At 40.1% G+C, this 24,666-nt stretch overlaps 1 long non-coding RNA gene across 1 annotated transcript; it reads left to right on the top strand.

Annotated features, from left to right (window-relative positions):
• The first annotated feature begins 2,530 nt into the window (after positions 1-2,530).
• Positions 2,531-16,449, top strand: LOC117076409. The gene is made up of 3 exons (XR_004434361.1): positions 2,531-2,632; positions 2,829-2,926; positions 16,222-16,449. It is a non-coding gene; the product is annotated as an uncharacterized LOC117076409 (long non-coding RNA).
• The last annotated feature ends 8,217 nt before the right edge of the window (positions 16,450-24,666 follow it).

The raw sequence follows: 24,666 nt of genomic DNA, 5'->3' as shown, positions 1-24,666 counted from the left end.
ACACTGCAGAGACTCCTTCAAGGAGGAAAAGCAGGCAAGATACAGAGTCAAACTGGGCCTTCTCCAACCAGAGGTGTAGATGAAACGCCCCATAAAAGCATCATAAAAACAATCATAATCACAGTTCAACATTGATGCCCCCAACAATTATGCACATTTTACTCTGATTATGTGCCAATAATTAGCCATGAGATATAGTTTATATGGATTACAAAAGCAAATTGGCCAGGTGCAGTGGCTCACACCTGTAATCCCAACACTTTGGGAGGCCAAGGTGGATGGATCATTTGAGGCCAGGAGTTCGAGACCAGCCTGGCCAGCATGGTGAAACCCCATCTCTACTAAAAATACAAAAATTAGCCAAGCGTGGTGACACACACCTGTAGTCCCAGTTACTTGAAAGACTGAGGCAGGAGAATCGCTTGAACCCAGGAGGCAGGATTTGCAGTGAGCCAAAATTGTACCACTGTACTCCAGCCTGGGCGACACAGCAAGACTCCATCTCAAAAAAAAAAAAAAAAAAAAAAAAGCAAATGAATTTAAGAATATTTTAGAATATAATGACATTCAGATAGCTGATAAAATATGAAGAAATCAACAGAACTCATCTATATAACTGCAAGCTACTTGGAAATATAAATATCCTTGATGACTAATAAATGTGTAAGTAGACTAATAAAGTGAGTTGTCTCATATCTTACTAATAATTTATGAGATGTACTTCCAAATACTTGTCATACTACCAGGAAATTTGTACATAGATTATTATAATGAACTTTGCCATTAGGACTAATGTTATATATTAAAACCAAATTTATCTGAGTCATTAATTTGAGATGCCTCACAAAGGACATTTATGTATACTGTTTTATTTATCCATTGCATACCTTTAAAACTACTTCAAAATCTTGGCTTTAGAATTTTATATATTTTGAAATTTTGATTTTCTAGAGAAAATATGGAAGCAAAAAAGTAAATGGGTAAGAACCGAGGTCAGCTGACACAGCAGAAGCATGCCCTTTATGCCCTAGAAATCAGGGACCACATAGTGTTTACTTACTGGAAGAATTTAAGCTTTATCATACGTCTATTGTTATCACAAAAAATATTTTCCTGCCAGCGGTAAAGTGTTCTTTAAATGCGGTGTGGTTTCTCTTTTATCAGAAGCTCAGAAAAGAGGTTGCTAGTTGTTCTTGCAGAAACAAGGGCAACTTAATGCCAAAGACTCACAATATTATGACATTGTAATTAGTCTAAGTTCAAGGAAACCCACAGAGTAATTATGTTGCTTGTAAAAATCATAAACACTGCAAAAGATTCAGGTTTTATTAGGTTAATGACAGCGATGTAGGAAAGTTGCACAATCACATATAAAACCATTGACAAATGTGGATCTGACAAAGCTAGACCTGTGAACTATAAAAAAGTAAACTTACAAACATGGTAATAGAATAAAGATACCAGAGGGGAAAAATATGAATATCAAAAGATCAAGGGACATCTTTAAGGAAATTGATGAAGTCTGCAAACATTTTTGTGCTGTGAAGTTTAAGCATAAAGTAAAGGCTGTTGCATTATACTATCATACCATTTCACTACATAAAAATATCAACACTAGATTTAGTCTCAATAAATATCAATTGTATTATTATTGGTAAAATGATTGTTATTCATTAGATTAATGGGGGGGGTGAAGTTCATTTTGACTTAGTGGGGAGGAAAACCCAGGAATAAACACTGTAACCTCACTATCCTTCCATCCTCAGATCTCCCCTTGGCTGAACCCAACCTAAAGCCATTGATCTACATATAGATCAGCATCTTCAGCCCAGAAACAAGTAGAGAAGGGAAGACAGTGGGTCTAGAGTAGCAAACTTAAGATATCCATTTCTCTGTCTCACACATACACACACACACGTACACGCACACACACACACACAACCTGAGTTGCATGAGGCCAGATCCCCAAATTCTCAGGACACTGCCATTTATCTGGACAACAAATGTGTCTGGAAGGCTTTCTAGACGTCAGGTACAGTTCCAGGTGCTGGAGACACTGTGGCGAACAAAGTTGACAGACTCACTTCCGTGGCTGTATTATGACTTGGTCTCTACCTCCATAAAAAAAATTAAATTATTATTTTATATTTACTTTTTCTTCTAACTTTTTAAGTAAATGAAAATTAAAACATTTTTGTGGACCCCAGAAAGTATCATGGATTCTAGGCACTGTGCCTACTGTGCCTAATGAATAAATTGGTCCAGCCCAGCCCCTGCTATTACAGAACTGGCATTCCAGTGGCAGAGACAATAACAAACAAGTAATAGTTAAATCATGACAAAAATATTAGAAAAGTGCAATGAAGGCCATTGAATAGGACATCTTAGAAAGTGACCAGTGGAGAGGGGCTGGACAGACACAATGTCCAGAGCAGGCTCCCTGAAGTGGTCACACTGCAGATAAGAACCTTGATAACTAGAGGACTCCGTCTTCTGAAAATCTAGAGGCGTCACAGAAGGAACAGTTGGTGTAAAGGCCCTCAGGCAGGAAAAAGTGTGGTGTGTCTGAGAAAAGTGAGAAGGCCAGTGAAGCTGAAGCATAGAAGATGGGAGGAGGGACAGAATGAAAGAGGTAGGCAGGGGCGAGATCACACGAAGTCCTGCAGGTAAAAATATGGGTTTTGCTCTATGTTGGGGAGTTACATGGCTTGATTTGGAGACTGTTGGCTACTGTGGGCTACCCAGGCAAAAGAAGATGCTGCCTAGTGCCAGGAGGATAAAAGTGGCGACAAAGAAAGGATCATGGATGTAAGATGTCCTTTTGTCAGTCGACAGGGCTCCTAAAGAACTGATGGAGAGGGAGTCCAAAGCAAAGAAAGGAATGAAGGATGACTTTGGGGGTTTGGGCTTGAGAACTTTGTGCGAGGTGAGTAGCATTTACTAGCACCAACTTTCATAAACACTGTTTCTCCAGTTGGACTAGTAGCTAATAAAATATGATTTGATGTACCCTGCTGTGACTCTCACACATCTTGTCAGGAGCATGTTTGCTGTGGGAGCATACCAAATTTGTGAATTCATGTTATTTCCAGCATCATGCAAATGACTGCTTTGGCCACTATGCTGCTTGCTGCAACTCTGCCAACTGTTTTAGCAACAAAACCTTGACCCTTGCTTCCTTATCTTACATTTTAATCAAGTGTGGGTGCCTGGCTAGCCCACACTTGCTTTTTAGATAGACCTGTTCCTTCTAGAAGGACCTAATTGGTTCAAGATTAACTACCCCCATCTGGTCCTCAAACAATCTTTTTTCCTGGCACAATGAATCTCCTTTCTGTGCTCCTGATAAGAATTTATTTTTGGGGGCTGGGTGCATTGATTCATGCCTGTAATCTCAGAGCTTTGGGAGGCAGAGGTGGGAGGATTACTTGAGGCCAAAAGTTTGAGACCACCCTGGGCAATATAGCAAGACTCTGCCTCTACAAAAAATAAAAATAAATACAAAATTTTTAGAGAAATAATTTACTATTTGGATCTGAATTTGTCTTTGTTCCTTTAAGTAAATTTCAAAGCAACTGAATTCTCATAGAACTAGAATACTAAGCTGGGCGCCGTGGCTCAAGCCTGTAATCCCAGCACTTTGGGAGGCCGAGACGGGCAGATCACGAGGTCAGGAGATCGAGACCATCCTGGCTAACATGGTGAAACCCCGTCTCTACTAAAAAATACAAAAAAAAAAAAAAAAAAAAAAGAACTAGAATACTAACATTCTAAGGAATGATAAATGCAGGTTTCTATTCTCATTCCTCTTGTCTTCTCATTCCCTGTACTTTCTCTGAGTAATCTCATTGATTCATTCATTCTACAAATGTTCACTTAGCACTGTTTAGATGTAATGACAATGATAGTAATAGCACACATTCACACAGTGTTTACTAGTGTGTGCCAGGCATCTATTGAATCTTCAAGATTATCCTGTAAGATAGGTACTCCTGTTATCTCCACGTTAAAGATGAGGAAACAGGAGATTAAGACATATGAAGAAACTCGACCAAGCTGATGCCTGGTGGAACTAGGATTCAAACCCAAATAATGGGCCTCCAGTGTCTATGTGTTATAACAACCACCCTCTACTGTCACCTCATCAGCTTTGCTTGTGCATCTAAATTACAGACTCAGATATTCAATTTCTTGCTAGATATGTCTGGATGGCCCACAGGAACCTAAAACTCAAAGTACTTTAAAATGAGCTCACCCTTCTCTCCACAGACCCTCTTCTTTCTCGCAAACCTCAGTGAAGTGTATTACCATCCATCCAATTGCCCAGGCTAGAAACCTTGATGTGATCCCTGACTTTGTCCCAGCAACTTCCATCCTCAGCCAGCGTGCAATCCTTTAAAATGTCCTCTTTTACCTCTTTACTATCTTTTGAATGTATTAACTTCCCTATGCCCACTTTTTAAGCTTCATTCCAACTCTCACCCTGTGTTACCTGACTTTACTGTAATAGCCTCCATCTGGTCTCTGCCAACAGTAGGCTCTGCATCTGTGCTGAAAAAGCCACCATGGCCATCACCAGAAGCAGTAGGAAGAGTGCTGTAATTGATTGGTAATGTCTGTCATGGGAACAATTGCTGGCATTGGTACCAGGATGTGCCAGCCTTGCCTTAGCATCTTAACACAATACCTCATACATGGAGGGCACATAATAAATGATGTTAAATGGATGAAAATATGAATATTAATGTCTTTTTATCTCTCTGATCCTAAGCATAATGCTCTGCACTATATATAGTCAGCAGTTGTGTGGGGGGCCATCCTTGGCAATGATGATGAATAATTTTTACCAACTCAATCGAATTTAAAATTTTTGAAAGCTCATTCTTATTTCTTGCCAGGCTCCATTAATTTATATCAAGTCTCTAAAGTTTCTTCCTCATCTCTGCTTATCATCATCCCCCTTGTCCCCATGCTCTGCCTTCTGTTTTCTCCAGGTTTTGGGAGCCTGATCACGTGAAATTTTGACAATCTACCCAAGGGAAATTCTATATATATATTTTATTATATGCCTCAATAATAAAAATGTTCCACTTCTCATGTGAACATACAATGTACAGGAAGAACCAGTGATGTGCAGAAATTCCAGTCTCTTAGTCCTTTATAGGTTTAGATATGACTGTTACACTACAGATCTTCACCTTGATTTGGAGACATACATCTTTCTGGCACCATATTCTATCCACTAAACTCTCGAAATTATGTTCTGACCTTATTATAGGGTTTCCTTCTTCTTTGTCTATCAGTCTACTCCCTAAACATGTCAGATATTTCCCATGCACATGATGAATATTTTATATTTGGTTGACTGCTTTATTTTTACCTCTCAGGCAAAGCAAGCTTTTGCATGTGACATTATTTGGTAGATATAAAAAGGATGTTATTTTTATTCCATGTCCTTGTTCTTGATACTCACAATCAACAAGCATAGTTGCTAATTCTCATTTAATGTATAAAGGTTACAGTGGTTTGTTGAGCTGCCTCCCAAAAGATTCAAGGTGTTTACTAATAATAATGCAGAACTGCTGAACCATAGCATCTATCGGTCTGTAAAACTAAAGACATTTTAGCATTTGCAGGACTCCAGTCTGCTGCAATTAATTCTGATGAGATATCCACAGTCCAGAGTTATTATCAGCTGGAGAGTGTCAGAAAGCTACTGGCCATTTTGGACGTGAATCTTTACAAATGCATTTTGTTGCTGCCAAATAATTAGGAGTTAACATTCAAGTTTATATAAGTAATTGTAACTGGATGGAAAAAAGTAATTTAGTAATTGGTCCATTTTTTGCCATTCTGAATACCCGCATAACTCATATGTGTCAAATAACATAAGTGTTCTCAAGTTATGACTAACTCAGTTGACAGAAAGGGAGCCCTTCAGATATTAGGGAAAAGAGGTTGCATAACCAGAGAATTAAATGCCCTGTAGTCCCAGCTACTCGGGAGGCTGAGGCAGGAGAATGACATGAACCCAGAAGGTGGATCTTGCAACGAGCCAAGATCATGTCACTGCACTCCAGCCTGGGCAACAGAGCGAGACTCTGTCTCAAAAAAAAAAAAAAAAGTAAATGCATCCACATCTCTTTCTAGCAGGGACACTGGGATCACCACTAGCATCTGAAATGAGGTGTTGGGTCCTACATTTCATACAGGGTCTTCTCTCTGCTGGAGGAGCCCAGAGATACCAGGGAAATACCAGAGAGTCCCAGGACCACCTGCTAAAAATCAGACAAAAGTTTAGAGTGGAGCAGTGCAGTGTCGGACAGGCAACGGACAAGTTTGGAAGCCACTGGATGTTGTCAGGCCAATGGATCTGATCATATTTAGGAATTCTCATAACATTTCATTGGTCAGTTATCAGGTAGGTGGGGGCAGAGTAGGTACACAGAACTCACAAAATACCACAAGGAATCATGGAACTTACAGTATGCAAGGCAGCTTAGTAGTTTAAGTGGCACACATGAAGATGATTATGATACTATCCTGTTCTGAAGACACTTCTAGACATAGTCTGGAAGACAGCGGTAAAAAAGCAGCTACAGAAGGGCTGCACAGGCACCAGGAAGCCCTCAGCATGAGGAGGAACACGGCATCAGGGCCGCACCCTCCAGGATTCTGTTCCATTCAGTTCTGAGTCCGGCAGTAACTCTCTATGTGACCTCCAGCCAGAAAACAACACAAAACCTGAGGCTAATTTCATGAGGTTAAGATTAAATGAAGTGGAGGAGGAGATTTTTAAAAATATTATATATATATATATATATATACACACACACATACACACATGACATATTCATATGATTAATAAATACAATAATATAAACACTAGGGCAGTAGGCAGTGAGTGAGCACTCAATGATAGGTAGCAAGAACAGCAGCAACAGTCACTGTAAAAAGACTGACTGACTTATGATGAAGTAGAGATATAAACTAAGCACTACTTCAGCATACAAGCAGAAGAAATCTACTTAAACTAAGGTTTCCATCATGATATTTCACAATACCCAGTCTTTCCTGTCTCCATGAATGCCAATTCTATTTGCACAGACCAAAAACCTTTGACTCTTTTTCCTCTCACACCGCATGCCCTAACCATCAGCAAATCCTATTGGCTCTATCTTCAGATATTTTTAGAATTCACTCACTGCTCACTCCCCTACCACCACTTCCTTCAAACATTATTATCTCTGGTCTGGATTCTTCAGTGGCATCTCTGCTTCAGATCTCCCTGTGCTTTTCACCTATAACCTGCCCTCCATGCAGCAGGGATGACTGTCCTTTTAAAATGTTGAATCATATCACTAACCCTGGTCATCCCCCTCCAAAGGTGACCTCGTGTTACTCAGAGGAAAACTCCAGGTCCTTATGATGCTTACAAGGCCCTCCAGATTTGACCTCTGTCTCTGCCTGTCCTCATGCTCTGCCACCCTGCCCCTTTCTGAGTCTGCCCCTGCCACACAGATCTTGCCATTCCTCAATGACATCGAGCATGCTCCTGCCTCGGGCCATTGCCTTTGCTGCTTGTGTTTGTTTGGGCTCTCCAAGAAGCAAATGCTAAGATGGAATTAGATGTGCATGAAATGTATGGAGGGGAAGTGCAGATGAAGGATAAAAGGGAGGGAGGGGAAGAAGGTGGGAAGAGCCTTTGACAGCCATGCCAATCTGACATCTGTCAGGAAGAGGAGATGGAAGACAGATTGTACAAGAAGGGTTCAGACTGCAGTGCAGTCCTAAGGAAGTTTCCAGAAGGCCAGTGGGTGCCTTTCCCTGCCTCACCGGAATGGCCTGAATTAGGATCTCACTGTGCTCCTACAATGGGTTGGAGTGGCTCAGTGGAAATGTGGCTTCCACATGAATGTGACAGTGGACCCATAGGGAAGCAGCTGGGATGTGGCCAACAACCAGCACTGCTCCGCTCAGCAGAAGATCCACGTCAACCACACTGTTTCCTCTCACTGGAATGCCTTTTACCTGATGTCAGCATGGCTAGCCTCTCCTTTCCTTTAGGTCTGTGTTCAAATGTCACCTTGTCAGTGAGGTCACTCTGACCACTCAAAGAAAATAGTGTCCTCCACTCTGGCATTCACTACCCACCTTACCCTGATTTATTTTTTTTATAGTAGTTTTTGCCATCCAATATATTATACAACAATTTGTTCGTTATGTCTCCTCCCACTGGAATATAGGCTTCATGAGGGCAGGAATCTGTCTAGTTTGTTAACTGCCTTACTCCCAGTGTCTAGGATAATATGTGGCACATAGCACATACTCAATACATAGGAATTGTGAATAAGTGAGCTTTAGAAGACACAGGTTAATTTCATCATTGCACATGCAGTTAACTTTCCTGCTGACTGTGGAACCTGACCTCACCACAAAATCTTATTTAATCTCCCCAAAATAACAAACAAATCTATTAACATGTTTTCCAATTATTGAGGCTTAATACTAAAACATAGTGAAATAAACCATGTAGTCAAGCAGAACCCTTTAGAATTCTCCATCCATCCTTATTTACTACATGAGATTTGCAAACTATCTTTAAGGTCCTAGGCATCTTTACATAGAATCTTATCTTACTCTTTGCTTGATGTATTTTAGTGGTTCTCAAAGTGTAGTGTGCAAAAACGATTTTTTAGGGTTTGTATATAAGCTACGGGTCTTGTACTTATGGGATATACAGTGAATTTCTTAAGGTGATTTTGACATTGTTCTCAGTAGAGTAGGTTCCCCAGGAGTGGATACTGACATGAGAATTCAGGTGAAAATAATGTATCATAAACTGTTCCCTGGAAAAACTGATTGGGTCATGGGGAAATGGGGCCGAGCAAAAAGATGACATATCAAGCAAACTCCCACAGAAGGTAACTTTGGCCTAATTCTGCAGGGGAGGTCAAGAAATAGTAGAGGTCACTCCTCAGAGTTGTCCTAAGAGTACTTATATTCTTGATCCAGTCAGCCATTGATGAGAGGGTGACACCCAAAGGATGTAAATTCCCAAGTACTTTAACTCTCAGTGCATGCCAGCAAAGTAGGCGGTTCTCCAACAAGAGATCCTGGTGCTAACTGTTGGAATTGCAAGTGCAGTGAAAGCCCGAGGGCAAGAAAGTAGTAAAGGGATTGGAGATAACGTAGTAAAGGGATCAAGAGGGTATGGGTGAAGCACTGATAATGCCTGCTGCACCTGCTGACTACATGTATGCCTCAATAAGCACAGTTCCAGAAGGATATATATATATGTTTACAGCAAAATTAATCAACATTAAACTTGGAATACATTGTTTCAGTTTTCTGATTTCCATTATTATCCATGAGTGTGTATTTATGTGAGCAGTGGAATTTCTTTAAATCACTTGGTATAGTGATCCAAACATTGTGCATGGGATCACACATCTCGTGCCTTTTTGAGTAGGGTTGTGTTACTACACATTTATATGAAGAACCACACTAATGTGGTATGCTTCCCTTTCCCCACTCAGTTGTTAACATTAAACGTTACATCTTCTTATCACAACGTGCTAATCTTAAGATCTCAGGTAACTGCTTGAGGCTACTAAACCTTCTGAACAACTGCTCTGCTCTGAGCCAGATGGAAGGGTCAAACATCTTCACTAGTTCGCATCAAATTTTGATCTCATTTTCTGCACTTGGAATTCCATTCACAACTGTTTATGGGAAATGAATGAATAAAATGATGCTGCACATTGTAGACCATGAAACAAGCACTGCTACTAGAGGCAGAAGACCAGTATTCAGTAAGCAACCTCAAGCATGATAATTCCTGAAAGCTTCAGTATTTTGGGGGGTTAACAGAATGAACTAATTCTCTCAAAATTTCTTTTTTGTGATAAAAGTACATTGTTCAATAGTTCTGTAAGAAATGCCCCAATTCACTGCTCAATAATTCTCTAGGAGATTCCCCCACTATAGTATCTATTTGGGGAAGCTTCTGTGGCCTTCTCAAGACCTGTGACAATTTTGCCACTGCCTAAACTGACAGAACATCACAGAGAGGTGAAAAATACTAGTTGTTGAATGCCAGATGCCGTGTTAAGTATATACAGTAGCTCATTTAATTTTCACAACAACATTATAAGGAAGTATTATTATACACTTTTTATAGACAATGAACCTGGGGCCCAGAGAGATGAAATAACTTGCACTGAGTCATATGGGTAGTAAATATGGAGTCATTATTCAAACCCAGAGAGGCCTGATTCTTTGCACTCTGCTGATGTAATGGGAAGAATTTCTAGAGTAGGAGTCATTTCCAGGAAGCAACACAGAGCCCTAGTCAAGAAATGTTCTTGTACCCAGAGAAGAGAGAATTGATGATCTGTGCCTGGCTGGGTTTCAGAATTGCTGTGGACAACTGATTGCCATGTACTCTTTCCCCTCCTTTGGGATGGCAGTGTCAACTGTGGTTGTACAATACCTTTTTTACCATTGAATATCGGATGTGTGGAGATATTATGTAAACAGTTTATTTCTGTAGTTCACAGGCCTTCAGAACAAAAAAAAGAATTGTATTCAAGGAGCTGTACTCAAAGATTCACATGTGAGGAGACACATCCATACCTGGATCTGATTTTGACAGGGAGATTCTTGACAGCCAATGTTGTAATAAGATATGATTTGGGAGGTAGATTCCTTAGAGAACAGTGAGTTTATTTTGCATGTGGAACATGTGTAAATAATGTGTGGCCAGAGGGCAGACTGTGGTAGATTAAAGATTGCCACAATATTTTTGCTACTACTCCCATTTAGGAGTAATGCTCAAGCCTTTGATTTTGGGATGACATTCTGGGTCTTCCAAGTATAGGTCATAAGAAGCTTTACAGCTTCCACTTCTTGAAATGTTTGCTCAGGGTGAAGCTAGCCACCAAGTATGAAATCTAACTGCTCTGAGACTGCCTTGCTGCTCAAGCTGGACATATGAAAAAACTATGAGGAGAAAGAGAAAGAGATAGGTTCCCAGCCAGCCCCAGATCTTCTACCAAGCCCAGCCCAGGCACCAGAAGTGAGACTGAAGAAGCCATCTTGAACATTCAAGCTCCACCGGACACAATGTGTAAAAGCAAAGAACTCATCTACAGCCATATCCAAAGTCTTGGGCACATGACCCCAGTGGAGCTCTCAGCCATCTCATGCCATTTGAGTACCCCTGCTGAGACCCCAGCGATCAAGGAGCTCTCACTATGTCCAGCCTGAATTCCTGATCCACAAAATCATGAGCATAATAAGATGGTTGTTTGTCTTCTGTGACTAAATTTTGGGGTGGTTTGTTAGACAGCAACTGACAGCCGGAACACACTGTTTTAGGGACTCTCAAAGGAAAGTGACTGAGTTGCTCACTCATTAACTAGCTGTTCACAATAGTCATTTTAATAAAATTAGTATATATTATATATGTATTTATGTATATATCATATATATCATATATGTATATATTATTATATATGATATATATACATATATTTATATTATATATGCAGAGACCAGATCTCACTCTCTTGCCTAGGCTGGAGTGGAGTGGCATGATTATAGCTCACTGCAGCCTTGATCTCCTGGGCTTAAGCAATCCTCTCACATCAGCCTCCTGAGTAGCTGGGACTATAGGTGCATGCCACCACCTAGCTAATTTTTTAACTTTTCTTACAGACAAGGTCTCACTATTTTGCCCAGGCTAGTCTCCAACTCCTGAGCTCAAGTGATCCTCCTGCCTTAGCCTCCCAAGTGCTGAGATTACAGGAATGAGCCACCACACCCAGCCTATTATTAATCTTAACATTAAAGTTATGCAGATTTATTAGAAAATATATAACATCTTTAAAACACAAAATTACCTACAATCGCACCACCCAGAAATACATTTACCTATTTAAAGTGTCTGTATGCCTATAGGCTGATCCTATATATAACCATTATCTATTTGTGCATAAAAGCATACCCAAATTAAAGCTTTAAAGCAATTTTCTCATTGCTCACAAGTCTGTGGATTAACTGGGTGATTCTGCAAGCAGCTGGTGGGTCAACTGGAGCTAGCAGTCCCAGGCAGTCTCACTCACATGAATGGGCTGTGGGCAGGCTGATTGATTTATGGAGGCTAAGCTGGGATGTCTCTGCTCCAAGTGGTCTCTCACCCTCAAGGAGGCTAGCCCAGGCCTCTTTACATGGAGGTCTCAGGACAGCAAGAGCATGAGAAGATTAACTGCAAGACCTTCTGAAGCCTAGACTCGGAATTCCTATGTCACCACTTCTGCCCCATTCTGCTGGTCCGAAAAGCCTCAAGGCCAGTCAGATGCAAGTGAATAGGGAGAACGACTCCAAGTCTTGACAGGAAGGGCAGCCAGTTCACATTGCAAAGGTAGATGTACACAGGGATGAAAGGAATCTGTGGTCATATTTTTTCTTTTCGTTTTGCAATCTACAACACTGTACTTGAAAAAAAAAATTTTTTTTTGAAAGCTTTTACGTTTGAACAATGTAATGAAAACCCTTTGAGCAAGTAAACTCTGCCCATTAATCTGTTAGGAAGACTCTGTTACCATGTCTCAGATAGATGAGTTCTTGTCTCACAATTGGGAACAGAGTCCATTTTGTCTAAGGAAAAATCTCCTTGAAGCTCCCAGAGTCAATTTTTTAAATGAAGGAAAAATTAACTTAATTTCCTTTTTTCCTGCCCCAAACTAGTAGGTATTTATCCGGCCCGTTGAGTTAATACTGCATCACATAGAGGCATGGGGTCTCCCCCTAGAGTTTCCTCATCCTCTGATCTGGATAACTGAGTGATGTAATGATAGTGACAGGGACAGTGAGCCTAAAGATGACTTTTGTTGCCATGTTCTGATTGAGCGTTTATCTCAAAGACTTGTAAATACCTTAATCTGTGGTACAATAGTCACCAAGATTTGTTTCTGAGAGAAATGAATACCTCTGTCCTGCTTTGGGCAAAAACATCTCATGAGCTGAGGTTATATACCCTGAATAAATTAAATCCCAGAGATACATAAAGGTTAAATGAAAAATCAAAGTAAGTAGGTGACCCAGGGGAAGTGGGCCAGTTTGGGAAATGCGTGGAAAGTGAGGGTAAGAGCTGTATCCCTGTCTTCAGCCATAAAGTAGGCTTCTATTCTCCATGGACAGAGCCATTAATCAAATAGGTTATTTATAGAATATCCTAGAAACAAAAGTTTCCCTCTGGGTTGCAATTGTCCTCACTTAGGTCAATGATACATGACAGGCTTATCATAAAGTCTGTTAAGGAAAAAATCTACAAAGTTCTTTGTTTCTTGAAGCACAGAAACTGCAACCTGGCTAAGGTTTATACTCTATCAAAATTCCTTCAGCAAACTTCTTGATCAAATGTTTATTTTGACAGTTTGCAGTGTGCCCATTTGATGCGATGTAGGTCTAATAGCTCTGGTATTAAATGGTAACCAAACCAGGATGGCTATTATCCAAAAAACAAAAGATAACAAATGTTGGTAAGAATGTGGAGAAAAGGGAATCCTCCAACACTGTTGGTAGGAATGTAAACTGGTGTAGCCACTAAGGAAAATAGTATGAAGATTCCTCCAAAAACTAAAAACAGAACTGCCATATAAACCCTGCACTCTCACTTCTGAAATACATCCAAAGCAACTGAATCAGTATGTTAAACAGATATCTGCATGCCCATGTTCACTGCAGCATTATTTACAATAGCCAAGACACATAAACAACCTAAATGTCCATTGATGAATAGATCAGAAACTGTGATATATATATATATACATACAATGAAAATTACTCAGTTTTTTTAAAAGAGGGATATCCTACCATTTGTGACAATAGTGGATTAACCTAGAGGACATCATGCTAAGTGAAATAAGCCAGACGCAGAAAGACATATACTGCATGATACCACTCATATGATGAGTCAGTAATAGTCAAACTCATAGAAACAAAGAGTGGAAATGGTGGGTGGTTTCCAGGGCTTTGGTAGTGGGGAGCAGGGAGTTTGTAGTCAAAGGGCACAGTGTTTCTGTTTTATGAGACGAGTAAGGTCCAGAGGTCTATGGCATAGTGCCTACAGTTAGCAATACTCTGTTGTATTCTTAAAAATGTTCTAAGAAAGTAAATATTATGTGAGGCATTTTTAACACACACATAAGAAAATAATAATACATAAGGAGCAGCTGGACACAGTGGCTCATCTCTGTATTCCCAGCACTTTGGGAGGCTGAGCTGGGAGGATCACTTGAGCCCAGGAGGTCAAGGCTGCAGTGAACTCTAATTGCTCCATTGTACTCCAGCCTGGGTGGCAGAATAAGATCTAAATAAATAAATGACTAAATAAAAATAAATAAATAAAGAGGGTGGAAGGAAGGAAATTCTTGAAGGTGAAGGATACGTTTATGGCATAGATTGTGATGATAGTTTCAGTTATCCCTTGATATCCATAAGAGATTGGTTCCAGGATCTCCCATGGATACCAAAATCCAAGTCCCTCATATAAAATGGCATAGTATTTGCATATAACCAATGCACATCCTCTCATGTACTTTAAATCATCTCTACACTACTTACAATACCTAATACGCCATAATTCTAGGTAAATGGTGGTCATACCGTATTGTTCAGGAAATACTGAGAAGAAAAACACTGTACGTGTTCAGTACAGATGGCTTTTTCCCCAAATCTTTTTGATCAGCAGTTGGTTGAATTCTCGGATGTGGAACCCACAGACACGAAGGACCGACTGCATTTATCTCCAGACTCATTCAGGTTGTATACATTACATGTGTATAGCTTTCTGTATGTCAATCACGTCTTTAAAAAGTAGTTTAAATAAAATGACAACCAGAGAGAGGTAGTCGAGAAGAGGAGTGATAAGCGTGAGCCCTATAAAGGACTGACTTGGTTTCATGTTCTAGCTTCTGGCTTCTTGCCACTGTCTGTGTAGGCTTGAGTGTGTGCTAATTCACCTTTGGTTCTCCATCTGCGGCATAGCAACAAGTCGGTTAGATAATTGATTAGATAATGCCAGCAAAGTGCTTAACACAGTGTCTGGCACATGGTGGGCCCTAAATAAATGTAAGCAATATTTGTTATTAGAAAAGTAAGCACAATTTGGGGCCAAGGACCTCTTTGTCCTAGGGCTGACAGCGAGACCAAGAAGAGAACAGCAATAGATGTTTTCTACACTGAGAAATCCACCATATGCCATACACACAGGACATGACACGACCTGCAGTGGAAATGGAGTCATGGGGACAGCCAGGTACATTATAACAAGTTTAACTAAGTTTGTAAAGTGCTAAGTCTCTGTAACCATAGAAATTAAATCATTCTCACTGGATATATATATATATATATATACACAATAAAAATTGATAATAGGGAAATTGAACGAAGCCTAATGCCACTTATTAAAATTCATAAAAACAGGCCAGGCCGGGCGCGGTGGCTCAAGCCTGTAATCCCAGCACTTTGGGAGGCCGAGACGGGCGGATCACGACGTCAGGAGATCGAGACCATCCTGGCGAACACGGTAAAACCCCGTCTCTACTAAAAAATACAAAAAACTAGCCGGGCGAGGTGGCAGGCGCCTGTAGTCCCAGCTACTTGGGAGGCTGAGGCAGAGAATGGCGTAAGCCCGGGAGGCGGAGCTTGCAGTGAGCTGAGATCCGGCCACTGTACTCCAGCCTGGGCGACAGAGCGAGACTCCGTCTCAAAAAAAAAAAAAAAAAACAGGCCAGTGTGGTGGATCATGCCTATAATCCCAGCACTTCGGGAGGCCGAGGCAGGCAAATCACTTGAGGTCAGTAGTTTGAGACCAGCCTAGCCAACATGGTAAAACCCCGTCTCTACTAAAAACACAAAAATTAGCTGGATGTGGTGGTGGGCGCCTATAATCCCAGCTACTCAGGAGGCTGAGGCAGGAGAATCACTTGAATCCAAGAGGCAGAGGCTGCAGTGAGCCAAGGTCACACCACTGTACTCCAGCCTGGGCACCACAGTGAGACTGTCTCAAAAATAAATTAATTAAATTAATTAATTAATTAAATAAAATTCAAAAAAAACAAAAGAAAACCTAGGCATTATGGCTCTGAGGAATCTAGCTAACACCAAAAGTTATCTTTTCCCACTTCTCAAAATATTCACTTTCCCTCACAGGCAAGGAAATATTGTGCTGCTGCTCCTAACCAAACAGAAGCTCCAAGCACAAACTTCAACAGGTCAGCTTCCCTCTCCCTTCCCAATCAACCATGAAGAAAAGATCAGTTTCACTAACCAAAGGACAATTAATGACTCATGTTTATCTAATGTATTAGTCTGCTTCCATACCGCTATGAAGAAATACCCAAGACTAGATAATTTATAAAGAAAAAGAGGCTTAATGGACTTAGAGCTCCACGTGACTGGGGATTTCTCACAATCATGGAAGAAGGTGAAGGAGGAGCAAAGGCACATCTTACATGGTGGCAGGCAAGAGAGTATGTTCAGGGGGAGCTCCCCTTTATAAAACCATCAAATTTGGTAAGACTTACTCACTGTCACAAGAACAGCACAGAAAAACCCACCTCCGTGATTCAATTACCTCCCACTGGCTCCCTCCCACAACATGTGGGGATTACAGGAGCTACAATTCAAGAAGAGATTTGGATCAGGACACAGCCAAACCATATCACCTAGACTCAAAATAAAGTGTTGAAAAGTAAATATATTGTTTCATGTAATTTTGTGGAGAGAAAACTGTTACTTTAGTGCATTCGAACTCACTTGTCCTCAGTTCATTCATAACATCTTGTGAATATGTATAATTTTAATCTGGGAGATTTAGTTAGTTATTTATAACTATATCTCCCATTTGTTATTTTCTTATGTTGCTCCTTCATTTTAAAACAAATGCATTTTTTGGAGCCTGTATACACACTGGGGTTCCCAACTTGCATCCTATTATCACAGCTATAATGTTTTTGGACATTTGAACTTGTGTATGATATCATGTCCAGGTTTGTTAAAGGATATAATTAAGAATGGATTAAAATCATGAGTACAGCAGATTAAAGGTGAAAGAGGGGATTAAAAGCATGAGTATAGCATAAGGATATTCCTAGCTGGGAAGAGAATCCTGTAGTATATGGAGCACAGAGCTGATGTCCAGTGTCTAATTTCCTTGTGCAGGGAACCTACATAAAGGAAAATCAAGGCACTAAGAGGGAACTATCTTCTGCAGGCATTTGTCAATGATGACGTTTAGAGAAGTCCACTGAGAGACTCCAATGGGGGCCAACTAGGCTATCTCCTCACCAAACATTTAATGGATTTGTTTTCAGAGTTTAGGTCTCTAGTTTTATAAAGTAGATCAATGGGGAAACATGATTTACTTTATACAATGCACTTTACTGGCCATTCCCTGGAACGTATTTATTCCATAAATGTCAAGGATAGCTGCCCTGTATCTGATCCAAACTTTGAGAGAGATGTGGATTAAACTCCATGAGCTACAATATGGTTGGAAGGTTTAATACTCCTCGAAAACAATCTACAGCCTTAATGATGACAAATACTTCAGCTCATTTCTCATAAGTACTGAGGCTGGCAATGCTGCCAGGCAGCATGGCAACTCCCCTGGATGGGGTGCTGAAGCAAGACTCATGGTACACGTTTCCAGCAAACATTTCATCAGTGATGTCCAACCCACTCAGCAAACCATTTCTTTGCTCACTGATCTGTATCCTATTTGCCATGTAGACCCAGGAAAACAAACATTTTCAGTGACATGATTGCAAATGTTTCTGTCACGTAGGCCCATTCCAAACAATCTTGAGTTTGGATTTATTCTTGGCAAGCAGGAGACAGCTCTGGGAGCCTATGAGGATTTCTCTTAACCATCCACATCTCAGAGAGTATCTCTCCTGGAAGACCCATGAGATTTCTTCCATGGCAAAAACAGCAGCCTGGGAGCTTCCTGAGAACCGATGTCCCACCTAAAATATTCACCGCTCAGATTCCCACAGGCTGATAAAGCAGTGCCTCACCTAATGACATTTCCCCCAGTACACCATCAAAAACAGGGGGTCCCAGGGATATGGTAAGAATGCTTTACTCTTTTGCAACTTTTTAGCAGTTTCACTGCTACTGAGTCATATCTTTTAATAAAAACATATGAAAACGCGAAAAAAGTATTCCAGCTCATTTTATGGACTGATCTGATTCTGCTACTCATAAATTATGGATGGTTACATCCTGTGGCATTTCAGTCCTGCTCACTTTATAATTTAGTCTGACATTTGGATAGCCCTGGCCCTTCTGCACTCAAGTACTTTTGAATCACTTAATTATAACCATTATATCTTGGGGGAAAATATGTACCTGTAATGACTTGCCACTATTAAGCAGCCAATTGAAGACAGTAAAAGTAAGTTTTTTTTTACACAAAAGAAAGAAGAGTCACTCTATCTAAAAAGAATTGTCCAAAGTTAAAAACTTTGGGTGGCACATTATAGAAACCTATTCAGACTGAAGCAAAATAAACAGAACTAACTTGGGGCATCCACTGCTGTCTCCTTGAACCCAGAAACAGCAAGTTTAGCCAAGCTTGGAGGATGGGAAGTTAGAATTTGCCAGCCAATGGGAACCAAAATAGCCAACCTCATCATCTCTCACTTTCTCTCTTTCCCTCCCTTGGATCACATGATTTCATATTTCTGTATTCTTTATTTGCATTTGCTTTATCTTTTCTTTTGCCCATTGGTGTTTTCAGTCTCCCCGCTACAGCACGAAATGACTGCCCCACTCCACAGCTCCAGTACATCCTAGCTCCAGAAAGACCACTGGTACCACATTCTGAGAGAGAGAATCTGACTGAGTTGGCTGGTTCAGGTGTTCACTCCTTCCCCAAGCAGCTATAGCTGCTTCATTAGTGAAACATACAAACCTTAAATCCAGTTAATCATTAACCCTTTATGACACCTTAAAGAGAAATGTCTATTTTTAAGGATAAAGTAGGAGGCACAATACCTGATGAATGAAGTAGTAGAATCTTAAAGTTGGAAAGGACATTAGAAGTCATCCAGTGAATTTTTCCACCAATGTAGAAATCCCCCATCAGCTCAGCTTTTCTGATGGAAAGCCACACAAGCGTTCTCAGCTTGAAAACGTTCTACAACTGGGCACTTACATTTTGGCAGAAGTCCATTCTACTGGTGGGCAGATTTCACCTTCAGACAGGTCTTACTTGTATTGTACAGAAACTGCATCCCTCCATTATCCATTCAAACACTTGGGGCTGTTCTCTGGGGTTCACAGCAATCCAATTCTAACTTCTAGATGGTAAATATTTGAAGATGGGTGTCTCACCATATGTCCTCTTCTCCAATCTTGACATTTTCAAGTCCCCCAGACATCCCTTTAGATGACATCATCCTGATGATCCTTTCCTATTTGCTCTCTGGTTTGTCAGCATTCCTCAATACCTGGATATAACAGTTTAAAATTTGTGGAACATCCACAGGGATGTTGGCTGAGACTCTTACTAATTCTCACCTGGATGCAATATTTCTATTGACATGGCCAAAAACTGTGTTAGCTTTTTGAACAGTGCACTATGGGGTAGCATTAAACAGTCCAAATTGCCTGGGCTCATAGGCTGTCTCCTCCATTTACCAGCTGTGTGACTTTGGCAAAAAAAAAGTCTCTCTGCAACTCAATTTTCTTACCTGTGAAGGGAAACTATGTCCAGTGCCTCCTCCAGATAGTTGCTGTGCAGATTATATAACTCATGCAAAGAGCTTAAAATAGTACCTGGCACGTGGTAAGTGCTCAATCAATGTTACATGTTAGTTTGGAATGAACTGACTATCACTGTCTTTTATGTGACTTTCTAAAGTGGTTCAATTTTATCTTGAGGGACTTAATCTGTTGGTTCCGCCTACAGATATCGTTGTATATCCTGATTACCTCACTCAACAAATTAGTTATCCTTCCCAGGAATGTACCAGAAATTTGTTGATTATGACCTACATGTCTTTAAGATAATGAAAACATTGAATAAGATAGAACCAAGGAGAGAATTTGCAGCCTGCTGATGAAACCCATTCACAGAGTATCTTTAATTATAAAACGCTTTCCCATCATCTCATTCAAGTTAGGTACCATTAGCCCTGTTTTTTAGATGAAGATATTAAGATCCCAAACTGTGAAGCTGCTTGTTTGAGAACACAAAAGTAGTGAGTGAGTGAGACCAAACTGAAACCTAACTCTCCTTTTTACCTTACTGTCCTTTGACCACTGTTGGTGAAACCGCTAAAAATTCTTACCAACTTTATCTCCCACATTTTGTAAAATCTTCTTACAGGGAATAAAGGATACTGAATGAGAACGTTGAGGTGGGAATGATACAGATCTGCATCGAAATCTCAGTTCTACTACTGAGTCACCAAAACAACTCTGAACACGTTAATTTACCTCAGCCTCAGTTTTCTCATCTGTAAAATGAGTATGATGACAGCACTTAGCTCGTAGGTTTACTGTGAGGGTGAAATAAGTAATCATGTGAACTGGTCATCATAGTACTTGTGCGCTCATTACACAGTAATTGTGATCATCCTTGTTTTTAATATTATTCACAAGAGGCTGTCAAGCAGCCCACTAAAGGCAAGAAGCATTACTTCTTTTGGCATTATTCTGACTAAATTACTTGCATTAAATAAACAACAAGCAAATAAAATGTGAAAATCAACCCTTAGGGATAGCCAACTTTTTGGACCATACTGTCCAAAGTTAATCGCTGAATATGATCAATATCAATATGAAAGAGGAAAATGCACACTTTAACAATATACGATTTTTCATCTTTTAGAATGAAAAAATTAAAGTGATCATAATATCCAATTTTGTAGAGCAAGAAAAGAAAAAAATACCAAAAAAAAGAAAAAAGAATTTGGTTATATTACCAAATTCTCTTAAAAAGATCATTAATATCCAATTTTGTAGAGCAAAATAAAAAGAAAAGAATATCAAAGTTCTACTACTGAATTATCCTAAAGTTAGAATAGTGTCCATTTTTAAAGATAGACGCTTGTTGCAATTTGCAAATAATTATATTACCTTCCCCCACACTACTTCTACAATCAAATTTTCAAAAATAATAATGTCTACTTGCCATTATTATTGTTATTATCATTATTATTATTACTGCTGCTATAGGCTAAAGTGTGACATTGCAGGATGGTTTTAAGGAACAGTGTGATAACCAGGCTGGAGTATCGTTTTGGACACAAAACTGGACTCTAGCTTTGAGCAATTAGTTAAAGAGTGTATGAATATTGGCAGTAACCATTCCTACTACTGGAAATACAAGCCTGAAGCCATGTTCTACCAACTGTGGGCCTCTGGCACCACTGGATGCCCAATAACTGCACATGACAAAAGACCCACTGCTCCTGTCTGGCTCTCAAGTAATGGAAAACACTTCATTAATAGAAACTGCTCACCTAGATACACTGCAAAAATCAAGGAGCTCCTATTCATCTCCCCATTATTTACTATATAGATTGTGTGTGAGAAGAAGAGCAGGCTGTGAGTAACATGTTAAGGAAAAAATTAGAAGAAAATGAAATAATAATAACTACTTTTATTTGCCTATGTGCTCTTATTTCTGCCTTTTGTCTGAAAAGTGAATATCGTTCGACAGAAATAAAATTGTAATAGCATGAATATAAATTTAATATGAGGTTCAAATGCAATTTTAATGTTTATTTTGTGGAGATAAACAGTAGCAGCACATATCTGGATAGAAAATGTATTATAAATCAAGCCAAGGACTTGAAACGAATCCCATTTTAAATATATTTATTCAGTGTGGCAGAGAGAATGAGGCAGTGTCAACAATTTGGCACTGAGAGCTTCCCCTGCAAGAGTAGAAAGGAAGTCTTTCAAAACATCATTATTTTACTCCCATGTACAGCCTGTACTTTGCAGGGAATCCTCTGGCAGAGGAAGCTGAGTCTAGGGGCTTCTACTCTGCTGGGGGCTGGGGACAGAGGAATAATGAGAAGGAGGGAGTATTTTATAATCTAAGGACCTTTTTCAGGTGGCTGCTCCGAAGACACAGTTGAAAACCACCTGGCCACCAAGCAGAGAGGGACATGGGAGACCCCAGGCATGAAGACGACCAATACCTAAAGCAGCCATCAGGTGGACACAGCAAAGGACCAGTTCCAGGGAAGGCCAATTATACCAACGTCCTCATGTCACAAGCAGGATAAAAACTTAACATTGCAAATGAAAAGGCAGGATGAGAGAGGGAGGATTCAGCCCCTGACTGTCAACTATGATTTCCTCGGATTCAGTTGGCTTGTATCAGAGCCTTTTCCAACAAGGAGAATCCACCTCTGTGAGAGAGTCTTTGCAAGACTTGAAATTGCCATTCTCTGTCTTAGTTTCATGACTGCTACCTCCCTAGGAAGTGATTTCTACATTGTATGCATTTTCTTTATTTCTCTCTTTTTTTTAATTTCCCCAACTAGGTTCCCCCAAAAAATGTCTGTTTTCTTTACTCTTGTATCTCTAGACTCTACAGGAGTGCCTGGCACCCAGCAAGTATGTATTCATTAAATATTTGTCAAAGGAATGAGTGAATTCTCTGTCTAGAGTGCCTGTAAAGTAACACCTTAAGCCAGGGATGACATATTTGCTTCATTTTGTATGTCAGGTTTGATCAGTCAGCAGCAGCTTCTAGGAGAAGGTGAATCTCTGCTCAATGGAAAAGCGTGCTGCAATCCCAAATTCCTGGCAGGTGTGGCTCTGGGGCCAAGAGTGGGACAGCATTCCCCATGACTCCTATCTTCCACCCGTGTTTTTGCCTCTGCAGTCAGTTCAGCCCTGGTATCACATTGCCCTGAAATCTCTGGGGGTAGGGTCAGACATCTGTGATTTTTAAAGCTCCCTGGGTGATTCTCCTATGCAGCCAGGGTTGGGAAACACTGAACTACCAGCTGCTTGGGAATTTATTTAGCTAAACCCAGCAGCAAGCTCTGTTGGAGATGGGAAGAGGAATGAGTTAAAGGGAAGAAAGTTAAATTGACCCAGACCAGAACCCTTCCCAGAGACACAGACCAGTCCACTGGGCCACAAAAGGGGATTTTCTGTGTGTCAACAGTCATTGAATTCACTGTTCTGCCTGTGTGTACAGCCCATGCAACCTCCATTCTCCACAGCAATAGCTCCTGCAGTAATCGCAAAGCCTCGGATTTCTTACTACTAACTGGGAGTAAGAAAAGAGCATTTATCGGAAATTCTTGACTTGTGGTAAACCAGATATAAACATCAAGAAAAATTAATCTCATGTGTGTAGTGAAAATTTTTGCACAAAGCCACAGAATGTCCAAGAAAAGTAAATAATGAGTGTCTAATTTCCCTCTGTATAATTTGGCTATTTATACAACTCTCAGATTATAACAGTGCTCGGGTAAACATAATGATATCTTATTTGCCACAAATTCCCTTAGTTACGTTAACCAATTACTTTTCTAATTCTTCAGGTATCATTAAAGCTATCCTAATTTAAGAATAAGCAGATGTGTATCATAACAGAGATCCAAATTTAACCCCAGATACCTAATAAATGTATAAAAGGGAAAAAAATTATCTATTCCTAATATGCTATTTAATTACAAGGTTTGGGGAAGAAATAATACATGCTAATGATGAAATTAGAGGCTTTAAGATCTAATTTGATTACATTCTGTGAACATTGGTTATAGCTTGGCTTGCAGCTAAATTTATCAAGATGACTTTCCCATTCACATGGGGCTAAAAGCAATTTTCAAGCAAGCAAAAGGCTAGAGTCATGGTGGATTGTTAGTGTTGGATAACTTTTATCAAACAGTACTTCATGCTCTGAATCTATTAGTTGGTAACAAGCATATACAAAACTAACATGAGCCCATAAATAGTGCCATTAGTTGCTTGTGTGTAAGAATAAAGGTGTCTAATGGACCAATATCACACACTTTCCCACAGCAGCAGGGCTTATTTTACAATGGGTTATTATGCTAATAGATTGTAAAATAGTATACAAGAACGCGCGGCTTTAATGTATTTACCACTGTAGACAAGGAGGGGGAAAATGCTTTGCAAGCAATTATCATGAATTATTACACTATCTAAAAAACAATTACTATAGACTCACGTGTTTCAGTTTTCCAAGTTTATTACCGTTAGCATGCACACAGTGAAAGTAATTGAGCAAGCCACTCAAATCTGCACTTACAACACCCTGAGTAATGTGCTAAGAGTACCCATGCATCCATTCCCTCCTTCTGCCCCCCATCGATCCCCCACTCCAGAAAGGACTTTCCTTCTTGAATGCATCAAGTGCTTTTAAGAAACTGAACAATGGATGTAATTTAGAATACAATTAGGTGAGCCACTTTTCCTTTTTTACCTCCAATTATCCACAGCAACCTGCACACAGCCACCACTGCCTCCTTCCCTCAGTGCCGGCTGTTGCTCTTGAGTATCAGATCAGGGCAATGTAACTCAGCCAGAGAAGCCGAGTCAGAGAGGTCCCCAGAGGAATGTGGCTAAACTGAAGCTCTTCTCCTCCTCCTG

Source organism: Trachypithecus francoisi, unplaced genomic scaffold (assembly GCF_009764315.1).
Source record: "Trachypithecus francoisi isolate TF-2019V2 unplaced genomic scaffold, Tfra_2.0 Lachesis_group0, whole genome shotgun sequence".
NCBI classification, from domain to species: Eukaryota; Metazoa; Chordata; class Mammalia; order Primates; family Cercopithecidae; genus Trachypithecus; species Trachypithecus francoisi.
The sequence above is the reverse complement of the archived record's forward strand: the minus strand, read 5'-3'. Positions and strand labels throughout refer to the sequence as shown.